This window comes from Pantherophis guttatus, chromosome 1 (genome assembly GCF_059756535.1).
Source record: "Pantherophis guttatus breed Tessera chromosome 1, ASM5975653v1, whole genome shotgun sequence".
NCBI classification, from domain to species: Eukaryota; Metazoa; Chordata; class Lepidosauria; order Squamata; family Colubridae; genus Pantherophis; species Pantherophis guttatus.
Genome location: NC_142063.1, coordinates 226,532,848 through 226,544,958, shown reverse-complemented (window position 1 = coordinate 226,544,958; position 12,111 = coordinate 226,532,848). Strand labels below are relative to the sequence as shown.

Below are 12,111 nucleotides of genomic sequence, written 5' to 3'. Positions count from 1 at the left end.
ATTAAACAGGGCCTAATCAAGTTTTGGTCTTTTTTTAAATGGGTAATGCTTTTAGTTCGATGTGGGAAATAAAAGAGGGAAATCTGTTTTGAGAAAGTTATAGAAGTTAGAGTGGATTATTGCATATGTCAAGTAAATTCTAAGTTCTACTTTAAAATGGAAGTAGGGTTGCAAACCTAAAGAGCCAATAACCAATAATAAATGTCAACTGTGCTGTGAAATCTCACGAAATGTATAGTCTAATATTTCTGTTGTTATGTAATAAACGATCGGCTAAAGTCTTTGAATTTCTTCATATTCTCTGCTTAGTATATACTTCATATATCAGTTAAAGAGATGAAGATAGGATGGTGTGAATTTTTGTTTTGACTCTGTATCCATGTTGAAGGTAATTTTGTTTAACCTCTGAATTCTGGTTCCTGAAGTTCAAAATGTAGTTGACAAGTCTGCAGTTTTTCAACAGTAAACCAAACAAATGGAATAGTAGTGAAACTGACAAGAGTTTGGTCCATTTTTCTTTTTTCTTTAAAGGAACCAGCTTCAAATAATCAAGGCAGAATAAATTCAGGTTTTCTTGTGAGGCTTTTTTTTTGGGGGGGGAGGATAGTTCTATTGTTATTTTGTTTATTGCACTTTATGCCCACAGCTGAGGCTTAAGAATCATCTTTAGCTATTCCAATTGTAATATTTACCACTTCTCTTTACTGCCTTTCTATTTTTCCATAGCTATGATCTAGTCAGTTTCTACTGACCACTTGGAGCGGCCACAGGTACCTTGATACCTGGTCATTGCTCTCTGTGGCCAATTTTGATGTGGGCTGTAGGACAACTGGACACTTTGCAAAATATAAATTATTCTGCTTTCCATAATGGGCAATATGCAGACACAAGTTTAGTGCTTTGTTGAAGGATCACAAGTCTGTGATCAAGCTGAACTGGGAAAAGAGTTTTGTTGTTGTTGTTATTAGTTGTGAAGTCGTGTCCGACCCATCGCGACCCCATGGCAACTTTCCTCCAGGCCTTCCTGTCCTCTACCATCCCCCAGAGACCATGTACTCTCACGCCGACTGCTTCAGTGACTCCATCCAGCCATCTCATTCTCTGCCGTCCCCTTCTTCTTCTTCTTCTTTTTTTTTTTTTTAATTTGATTTATATGCCGCCCTTCTCCGGAGACTCAGGGCGGCTTACAATGCGCTAAGCATTTCGCCCTCAATTCTTCCCAGTATTAGGCTCTTCTCCACTGAGTCCTTCCTTCTCATTAAGTGGCCAAAGTATTTCAGTTTCATCTTCAGGATCTGGCCTTCTAAAGAGCAGTCAGGGTTGATCTCCTCTAGGACTGACTGGTTTGATCACCTTGCAGTCCAAGGGACTCACAGGAGTCTTCTCCAGCACCATAGTTCAAAGGCCTCAATTCTTTGACGGTCAGCCTTCCTTATGGTCCAAGTTTCACAACCATACATTGCAACTTGACTATACGCACTTTTGTTGGCAGGGTGATGTCTCTGCTTTTTAGTATGCTGTCTAAAGTTGCCATAGCTGTCCTCCCCAGGAGCAAGCGTCTTTTAATTTCTTGGCTGTAGTCCCCATGTGCAGTGACCTTGGAGCCCAGGAAAATTAAATCTGTCACTACTTCTGTCCATTTCTTCCCCGTCTATTTGCCAGGAATTGAGAGGGCTAGAAGCCATGATCTTAGCTTTCTTAATTTTGAGTTTCAAGACAACTTCTGCACTCTCCTCTTTCACCTGCATCAGAAGGCTCTTTAGTTCCTCTTGACTTTCTGCCATTAGAGTGGTATCAACTGCAGAGCTAGGTTCTGCCAATTATGTAGTGTGGAAAACTACATGTTTTCTGTTGCTTCTGCAAATAAGGGATTTCACACATTTTATTATTTTGATGGAGAAGAAATGCTGCCATGTTGCCTTTTCCATTCCAGCTCCAACCCTATCTATGGGAGCACATCTCAAGGACAAAACTATTCTCCCCGCCAGCCCTACTATTCCTTTATAGCATTAGTAAAGAATGGAATTTGTCATCAGCAAACACCATCTCATTTCACCTCACTTCTGTCAGTAAAGCTAATTTGGGGACAAGTTTAGGTCTCTTTCCCAGAATGCTGGACCCATGTTCAGAAATAGCTTGATTAACAGATCAGAGAAACAGAGCATTTCTGTGTTTGTATCCTATTAGTCAGGAAACTTGACAAGTAGCTAAATACTCCAATCAAGCATGCACCTACACCTTCTCAATCCTTCTCCACTCCTTATTATCACAAGAATGAAGAGTGGTTGTTTTCTTACCAGAAAGTGATCCTTGATGCAGGGGAACTGAAACTGGGGGAGTTTACCAATTATTTTCCTTAACTATTCCACATTAAAATAGTATTTATCCTCAGCCTTGTTACTATAGCAAAATCAGGATCCACAATATGGGTAATAAATTTCATACTGATATATTTTTACGACAGCTCAAAAACTCCTAGATAGCACTTTAATGTAAGCCATCTGGCTGTCTCTTATATCATTCAAGATTTAATGTACGGTACCTTCTTCATGTCTTCCTTTACCCTCTTTAATTCCATAATTAAGAGCCCTAATTGCTGCAGTATTCTTATTTATTTAGTTTGACTTAGGTGCCGCCCAATTCCAATTTATTCTTTTTATTAACTTAAAAAAATCCCCACTCCATCTGCTCCAATTCCCTTCCCATTTTGGCTCCCCTTTTTACACCTTCTTCAGTTCTAGAATATCCTTAAGGTGTGATAGCCAAAATTATCAAAATCCCTTTCCTGCCAACTCCAAAAGATGAACAACGGAATGTTTCATCTTGTAATGCATTACTTTATACTTGATTACACTGAACTGGATGTGTCACTGAAGTTCACTCACTGAGTTTGGAGAGATAATTCTGGAACTCTCCACAATCCTGTTTTGAATTTATTTATGGATGGTTTGCTGTTATTAGGGATCATGGCTACTTTATTACTCAGTTCAAACTCCACATCATTGGTATAATATTTAAAAAGCAACAGTCTGAATTAGTGGTGAGGTGGGACATCATACATATCTTCTCTTTTTCATAATTGCTCATTTATTTCTATGCTTATTTTCTAGTTTTTAACCAGTTGCCAAAGCATAAAGGATTCTGTCCTCTAAGCCCAGCAATTCAGTTTGCTCAAGTTTGCCTTTATTGTGGCTGAAGTATTTTTGAAATGACAGTTGGATTCATTCTTGTTGAAACCTTCCAAAAGGTGTGTGGATGACCTTGGGGATGGAGGGAAAGGGGTACTGCCTATGAAAAAGAAACTCTGAAATAATACAGATAGTAAGATGATGCTTTTCAGGACAAAAGAAATAAATAAGTTATTACTTATGTTCCCATAGCCTCCTTTTTGCCATCCAGTGTTTCACCAGCTTTTAATAGTTGTTTAGACTTTATCTTTTATAAAATTCTATGTAGCCCTTGTAAAGGTGTAGAAATCAGCAAGGTCATTCTTGGATGGGCCATTTGCGTCATGTCAGAAACCCAAGGTTTATAATTGCCTTACAACATTGTGTCCCTGTGAATACTGGGGTGAAACATGGGGAGAATCCACTGCATAGGTTCCTCCAACATGACTTATGTGTTTTATGTTTTCCGGTTGCAAGGGGCAAAGCTCTTTTTGCAGCAATTCCAATTTCACCACTGTATGGAGCAGAAGCACCTACACTAATATTATATACTGTAGCTCTCTATGTGTAGTAGAAGTCTGAATCTTAGGCAAATAAATTATTGTTTAATATTTGTAAAAATATTTGATTTTTTAATATTTGTATTATCTGTATTTTATCTTGGCTGTTCACCGCCCTGAGTCCTTCGGGAGTAGGGCGGTATAGAAATTTGATTATTATTATTATTATTATTATTATTATTATTATTATTATTATTAATAATAATAATAATAATAATAATAATAATAATAATAATAATAATAATAATAATTGTAGTGGTTTTTCAAACCTCTCCTCACCCCCCTCCTACACCTCCTATTCTGTTTTCTTAAATTAAGATACATTCTTTCTCAAAGATTTCTTTATAGAGTTATCCTGATATGCAGAGCCTCTTTCCCCCAGTCCTTCCTATTGTTGCTTGCAGTGTTTCAGAATGCCTGCACAGAGAAGAATTTTAAAATATTTATCAGCTCAGGCCCTGTCAGTTTTCTCTGGAGACTGTCACCTAGAGAAGTGATGTGGATGTAATATCTTTTATTGGTATTGTTCCCATTAAATCAATTGCAGCTGACAGGGCTTGTTCACAGAGCCATTGTGCCATTGGTATTCTTTGCAGAAAAGAATGACAATAATTATTGTTCTTGATAGGACCATTGCTTTCCAGTGGTATGTAGCTTTAGGCTGGATGTTTCATTTTCTCAAAATGCTTCTTAAATGCTTCCGTTTCTTTTAAAGGTATATTTTCTCCCTGAAGTACTTTTTTTTAACATTGCTTTTCAACAACTATCTTATTTGACTTTTCATTTGCTATATTTTCTCTTTTTTTTCTGGTTAAATTTCTATAGCATAACATTGATCTTCCTCAGAGGGTATAAGGTTATCTATAGCAGCCATGTCCAAACTAAGCCAAGTTTGGCTGATTTGGCAGCTCATTAGTCTTCATAGCAATTTTCTTTAAAAAAAAAAAGTTAGGTCAATTGATCAATTTATTCAGTGAAAGATCCCCCAGATTAGAGTGGAATCAGAGAAGATTTGCTGCGATTGGCTGGGTTGGCTATGCTGAACAACAGTGGAGAACTTAAATCAAAGTTTTAAGAATGTGTCATTCTTTTCATTCTTTTGTTTATTTATATCCTGCCTTTATTATTTTTAGAAATAACTTAAGGCAGTGAACATATCTAGTACTACTTCTTCCTCCTATTTCCCCCATAACAATAACCTTATGAGGTCAGTTGAGAGACTGTGACTGACCCAAAAATCACCTAGCTGGCTTCTGCAAAGGAGAAAACATATGCATATGGGGGGCGGGGGGGACGAGAGAATATAGTAGATGAAGCCCTTTGTTTCCAGAAGGAAAAAATGGAGGAAAGGGTTTGAGCACAGAGGAATAAAAAGGGCTTACTGCTAGATCTAGTTTGACAAAGGAGGTATCTTCACTGCTAAATAGAAGTTTGCAGCCACAGTAAAGGAACATATTTTTCCTGTAGCTTTCCTTAGCATCCCTGTGGCTGGCTGGCTGGCTGGTTTTGTTATGGGTTCCAGCCAAAAAATGTGTAGAGGATAGAGAGAATGGCCTTTCCGAACAGGAGAAAGGGCTGCTAGAAAGGCAATGGTCAGATAAAAGAGATCTGACTCCAAGAAAAGAATGTAATATGAGTTAATGTTTCATACAACCCCTTCCCTAGTTCACATAAAGATAAAGGGAGGGAGGGGGAAAGCGCACATTCAGATTTCCAATATGTTCCATATATATTATCATAAATATATATGAGGATAACTCTGGCATGGTAGGCAAATATAGGAAAGCAACTGTGCAGATATGCCGTAGTACACAAATGTATAACATTCCTAATGCATAACAGTAGACACAATCAAGAAGTAAACAATGCTCCAATCAAGGAATTGCTAAACAAGCTAACAGTAAACAGCCAGCCAAAGAACCACTAAGATCAGTCCAACCAATGCTGAGAGAGCAAGCCTAAAGAATACAAAATAAGAGCAAACCCTACTCCCTGCTAGCACTGATGATTTTGCCTACTTTGATAATGAAACATCTGCAAGAAAACTACCAAATTCAGACAGCACCAAAAATGCAAAGGAATAAATTTCTATCTTACAAGAGTGACATTCTATGGACCTAGATACAAATGCAGTAGTCAGTTAGCCTTTATATGACCTTCAGTCTAATTTGAAATATATTTTAGAAGAAATCAACTGTTGAATCAAGAAAATCTGATCTCTCTCTTCACTTTCTTCACTTTCTTCTTCACAGGGGGAAAAGGATGCTAGAGTGAAGTAGTAAGGATAACAGAAAAAAATGTCAGATACAATAATGCCCCAGCCACCCAACTTGTAGTCTGATTCTCAACAGATTCATCATCCTCTTTTAACGACCCCATAATCCCTTGCAGGGTGGAGTCTAAGCAACTGAATGGAGATGAGTGTTTACTGGCTGGATGCCCTTCCTTCTTGCCAATGCGGAGTTTTTTTTCAGCAGATATATTCTCAGTGTGCTCAAAGAGAGAGAAATATCTGTCTCTTCCTAGGATTGAACTCACAGCCTCCTGATTGTGAGGCGACAGCTCCACCTCTAGGCCAGTGTTTCCCAAACTTGACCCTTTGAAGATGTATGGACTTTAACTCCCAGAATTCCTCAACCAGGCATACTGGTTGGGGAATTCTGGGAATTGAAGTCCATGCATCTTAAAATAGCCAAGTTTGGGAAACACTGCTCTAGGCCACCGCATTACTTGATTCTCAACAGATTATTCCTGTAAAAATATGGACCTTGATCAAAATAAAACATCCTTATTATGTGGAACATCTACTGGATTCAAAACTTGAAGTAATTAGTGATGTGAACAAGTGGAGGGGACTTTCACATTAATAAGATACAATTAGAAGATATGCCAACACTAGGAAAAGACATTCAGACATTTTCTTAAATGGTAAATATGCCACACACCTGTAAGCATTGTACAAGTCACAAAAAATGAAAGTCACTTTTGCTGGAAATCAATGTCCATTATGAGAGAATATGGCGTTCTCCACAGACATAAAATAAAGAGAAGGGACTTGAATGGTGAAGCAGCTGACTGTATGAAGTGGCTGTACAAAATGATAATCCAAGTAAATCAAATTTAAATTGCTTCAAAAAAAATGGATGAGTGAAGATGACAGTGTATCTAAGGAGGACCAAGTTGAAGAATCTTGCTTTTTTGCAAAGCTATTTATCGAATTCCTTTATATGCCCAGCAATGAGAAAGCTTTAATATAGTAAGAATATCAATTCTTCCATCTTTCCTCTCCAAGCATGAGCTGTGTGTGCTTTCAAGATTAAACTTTACCAAGCAGAAACTTAGATTATGAATATATCCTTCTCTAGCTTTACCTATTATAGATGATTTTTTTTTTATTAGCAAAGAATATGTCTAGTGGATTAAGATTTAAGATTTAAGATTAGATAACATTTCTTGTCATTTTTTTACTGTGAGCACACTGGCCCACATTAAAAATGAAATTCTGTTGCCTGCTTTCAAGAGAAAGTATATATATCTGCCCATACACAAACATAACATACATATACACATGCTATATAAATACATATATACCTGCACCCATATACATACATACATACATATTAATCACTGTCCATTTTGAATACATAGTGGAAAGAGGAAATACATAGTGAAGAGTTGATGCTATATGAAATTAAACTGACTGAACCTAGATTAACAAAGCACGTTACAATAGACCTGTATTCATAGTTCTATTCATGTCAGTTGATTCATTGAATCATAACAATGCTCTCTAGTATGTCCCATCAGCTATAATATTTTCCCCTTTGATGTCTTTGTTATTCTGCGAAACACCATTTTTTCTAAACTCATTTTGTAAGAAAAGACTTACTTGGTTTATTGATGTTGCTATCCTTCATCCTATCAGAGATTACTGGGAGCTTTACACAGCTTCAGTCATGCATATCTTCCTTCTGCAGACTTCAAAATAGGGGTCACTTTCCCTGGCTTTACGCTTCTCATTACTGCAAGAATGTGAAGAAATAATGCGTATAAAATCAGACCAAATCTACTTATAACTCAATGAAACATGGTTCCATGTATGACACATGCAGAATTGCCCTCTAAGATCTTTGGAATTTTAGACACAGCATTTAGTCTCACAGGCCAAAAAAGTAATGTGTTCAATTCATCTATAGAAAATAAGTCAGTATGTCTTTTTTTAACAAACACATCATTACTTTCTCATAGCAAGAGAAGGTAGAAGCCAGTTCTAGGGTAATGTTACCTTTACCTGAAAAAATTGAGGCTGCCTAGAATTGCTTAATGGCAGTGTATTTGATTATAACATTTTTTGGCTGCAATGTGTAAGTAACATCTTAAGTAGTTATAAACATCATAACTAATTATGTACAAATTAATTGTATTATTAAAAACATGTTGGCGAAGATTTTCATGGTTTATTTTTTATGGATAGCAGAAATGTTATCCATATTGAAATTCCAAGAACTTTATAATATTATTTTAGCAAATCAAGAACCTTGGGTCTTAAATTAAGTATCTTTTGATTTTAAGGTGAACAATTTCAACTATCCTGGAAACGAAACTTCTTGTTTTTCCTCCAAAAAAACCAGTCCCATTGCCTTTTCAAAATAAAAACCACTTTTGATATATGTTCAGAAGTTAGATGTCAAGTCCTTTAGGGGCAAGTAGTATAATGTATTGGAAATTTTCACACAGATAATTTGTGTTTCTTCTGTGATTGCCTCATTTAGTTTAATATTCATACTGTTGGTAAAATGATTTGGGGAAAACAAGGCTTAAACATTGGTGTAATATTGAATCTTGGAATGTATGGATTTATGAGGCTCTTTAGAAAGAGCGCACCTGAAAAAATTGTTCAATATTTGACAGATATTGCTACTCTATATGTAAAATCTTGAACTGAAGATCATATTACTCTCTGCTTTTGAAATGTATCTTTATTGACAAAAAGACTGAATAATATTATTCCATATAATCAATGTTCAATTGCTTAGTTGCTATGTATATCTATTTCAAATTGCTTTCTATTGCTTGTACACATTTTCTTTCTTTTTGTACTGTATTCTATTTTTCTTTTTTAAAAAAACCAAAAACCCTGCTAAATGAGGACTTCTTTTTCCTTTGGAGAATACATCAAATATTTAAAACTGAAGAGGACAGATCATGAAACTATATAGGACTATAACACAGAAATCATTCTCAAGATTTGAAATGAGAAATAGGGAAGAATGTTATATTCACAAACACTAAAGAATTATATCCAGTTTTACTTTGTATTTAGAAATCCTAACCTACTTTTCATAATTTATCCTATAAATGTACAAGTGGTTCCCTTTGTGAATATGATTTGTGGACCTGTACAGAATATTGGATCTAAGTGCAAGGTTTGGTTTAAATTAACCTGTTTAATGAAGGCTTCCTTTTCTTTTGGAGTATACTTCAAATATTTAGAAAAATTAACAGAACAGGACTCTGGAAATACAAGTCTATGGTCACTCTGACTGCATCGTATTAGCTCAGAAATACACCTTGCATAAAAGGATCTTACTCTACTAATCATGATTTGTAACATATAAGTACCATATAAATAAATTGTATTTATTTCTGAGATGAACAACAAAAGAATGAGATTGTGGGTTAGCATAATCCTAACTCTGTTTGAGCAACACTTTCTTCCTTGCTAAGGTGACTATCCCAGAATTCAGTAGATCTGTCCTTTCCCCAAATTTCAGCAGGGAAATACAAAGGAATTCTAACACATCTAGTAAGGGAGCTAAGAGGAAGCCACACACAAAGCTATATAGAACTTCCCAAGGTTAGAGCAATAAGAAAACTTCAAAATAGATAGAACACTATTTTTAGTTGGGGTTCTCATAATGCAGGATGATTGAAAACACTGGACAATGAAGTGTGATAGGGGAAGACTAGACATTATCTTTCAAAGGTAGGAATATGTGGTTTTTATTTTCTGCTTCATGCTAGAGTTGTGGATTTAAGATAGGGGCCCAAATATTATTATTTTTTGATTGGCATTAAAAAGATTCTCATTCAGACCCTATGAAGATTTCTTCAGTTAATAAACTGAGAAGAAATGCATTTGGTTTATATTTTAAAGTAAATTTACCTAATTTGCACTTCTCGGATTTACAGACTAATATCGATATTTTTCTGAACTCTTGTACTACAGTTCAGAATTCATGAGATGTAGATATTAAAAGAACAACTATACCAAAATCATGTTTTAGAATAAGAATCTTTGTACTATAGGCAGTGTGAGGGTACCTTCATGCTGGGGTTTTTGGAATGTCAGATAACTCACTTCATTGGGGTCCAATGCTGACTCTATAATCATCTAATTTCTGGAACTATACTATCTAGAAACCCTCCATAAATAAAGCAACCTTCCCAATTCTGCAGAATTATAGCATTACAGACCAATCAGTCTGACATCAATACCTGGGAAGATCTTGGAAAAGATAATCAAGCAACAACTCTGTGAACACCTAGAAGCAAATAAGGTTATAACCAGTAGCCAACATGTGTTCGTCAAAAACAGATTGTGCCAAACAAATCTTATTTAATTCTTCAACAAAGTGACCAAATTAGTAGATCAACTAAATGCTGTGGACATAGTACACTTAGGTTTCAGTAAAACATTTAATAAAGTAGACCACAACCTACTTCTTGGCAAGCTAGTAAAATGTGGGACAGACAGCACCATCACCAGGTGGGTTTGTAACTGGCTGACTCAATGTGTAATGCTCAATAGAACTATATCCACATGGAGGGAAGCAAACAGTGGGATACCTCAAGGTTCCGCTTTAGTCCCAGTACTCTTCAATATTTTCATAAATGATTTAGATGAGAGAATTGAAGGGGAACTCATCAAATTTGTAGATGACACTAAGCTGGCAGCCAACACCCCAGAAGACAAGCTCAAGTTTGAAAAAAATCTTGACAGACTTGAACACTGGGCCCTAGCTAAGAAATTCAGTGTAGATAAAAGTAAGGTTCTACACTTAAGTCAGAAAAACCAACTGTATAGGTAAAATGTGGCTTAACGCCAGTAACTGCAAAAATGATCTTGGAGTCCTAGTGGACAATCTCTTAAATTTGAGCCAACAGTGTGTGGCATCAGCCAAAAAAGCCAATGCAATCCTGGGCTGCATTAATAGAGGGATAGAATCAAGATCATGTAAAGTTCTAGTACCACTTTACCAATAATAAACAGTTCTGCTCACCACAATTCAAAAAATATGTTGAAAGTCTGGAAGGAGTGCAAAGGAGAACAAGAATGATTAGAGGACTGGAGGCTAAAACATACAAAGAATGATTACAAGAATTGGGTATGTCTAGTCTAATGAAAAGAAGGACTGGGGGGACATGATAGGACTATTCCAATATTTGAGGGGCTCCTACAAAGACCAAGGGGTCAAACTTTTTTCCAAAGCAAGACAAGAAACAATGGTGGAAACTAAACAAGGAGAGAAGCAATCTAGACCTAAGGAGAAAATTTCTAATGATAAGAGCAATTAACCAACGCAATAGCTTGCATTCAGAAGTTGTGGGTGCTCCATCACTGAATGTTTTCAAAAAGAAACTGGACAGTCATTTGTCTGCAATGATATCTCCTGCTTAAGCAGGAGGTTGGACTGGAAGACCTCTAAGGTTTCTTCCAACTCCATTATTCTAGTTCTATGCTTTTTAGAAATGGGACTGTGGGATAGGAAGCAATTTCAAAAGGATGCTTGGTTTAAAAAAAGGTTTGCACATCTCGGTTATGGATTTATAGGGTTAGGAACTTGGAAAACATATTTATATGAGAAAAATGCATATGTGGATAGAAATGTTTATGAAGACATTATTCATATTTTTTCAATGCATTCTCTTAAAAAAATAAATAAAAATATGGGAGGAAATTGTTGCATAAATGGAACAGAATAAATTTAAGAAATATGGAGAAAAAAATTGAGTGGAATCAAATCTGACAGATTTGCTCATCTTTCCCATTCATCCTTAAACTACCATGAACAATGAAAGGACTGAGTGATGCCTATAATAATAATAATAAACATCCTCCTATCCCAGGTCCTTGCGAAGGATCTGATAGGTAGATAAAATGCCAAATCCAGTACAAACATCTGGCTTACTGTGCAACCAACATAATAACAATAAATTAAACTTGTATGCTACCCAACTCCTCATTTTTCCCCATATGATAAATCAAAACAGAGGATTGATTAAAGTCTGATTTACAATTTTCATCATCCTATCTACAAATAATATTTGATCTAACTTCACAGTGATGAATCAAGCTATCAGTTAAGCCGTCAATAATGTGC

At 36.0% G+C, this 12,111-nt stretch overlaps 1 long non-coding RNA gene across 2 annotated transcripts in view; it reads right to left on the bottom strand.

Annotated features, from left to right (window-relative positions):
- LOC117676868 (uncharacterized) overlaps positions 1 to 12,111 on the bottom strand; it is a 79,129-nt gene that overhangs the window by 32,364 nt on the left and 34,654 nt on the right. Inside the window, exon 5 of one of the 2 annotated variants that reach the window (XR_004594536.3) lies at positions 7,617 to 7,749. This is a non-coding gene — a long non-coding RNA (uncharacterized LOC117676868). Of the gene's footprint in view, positions 1 to 4,519; positions 7,750 to 12,111 lie in introns of those variants that run through there. The other variant, XR_015731361.1, reaches the window with a different exon arrangement.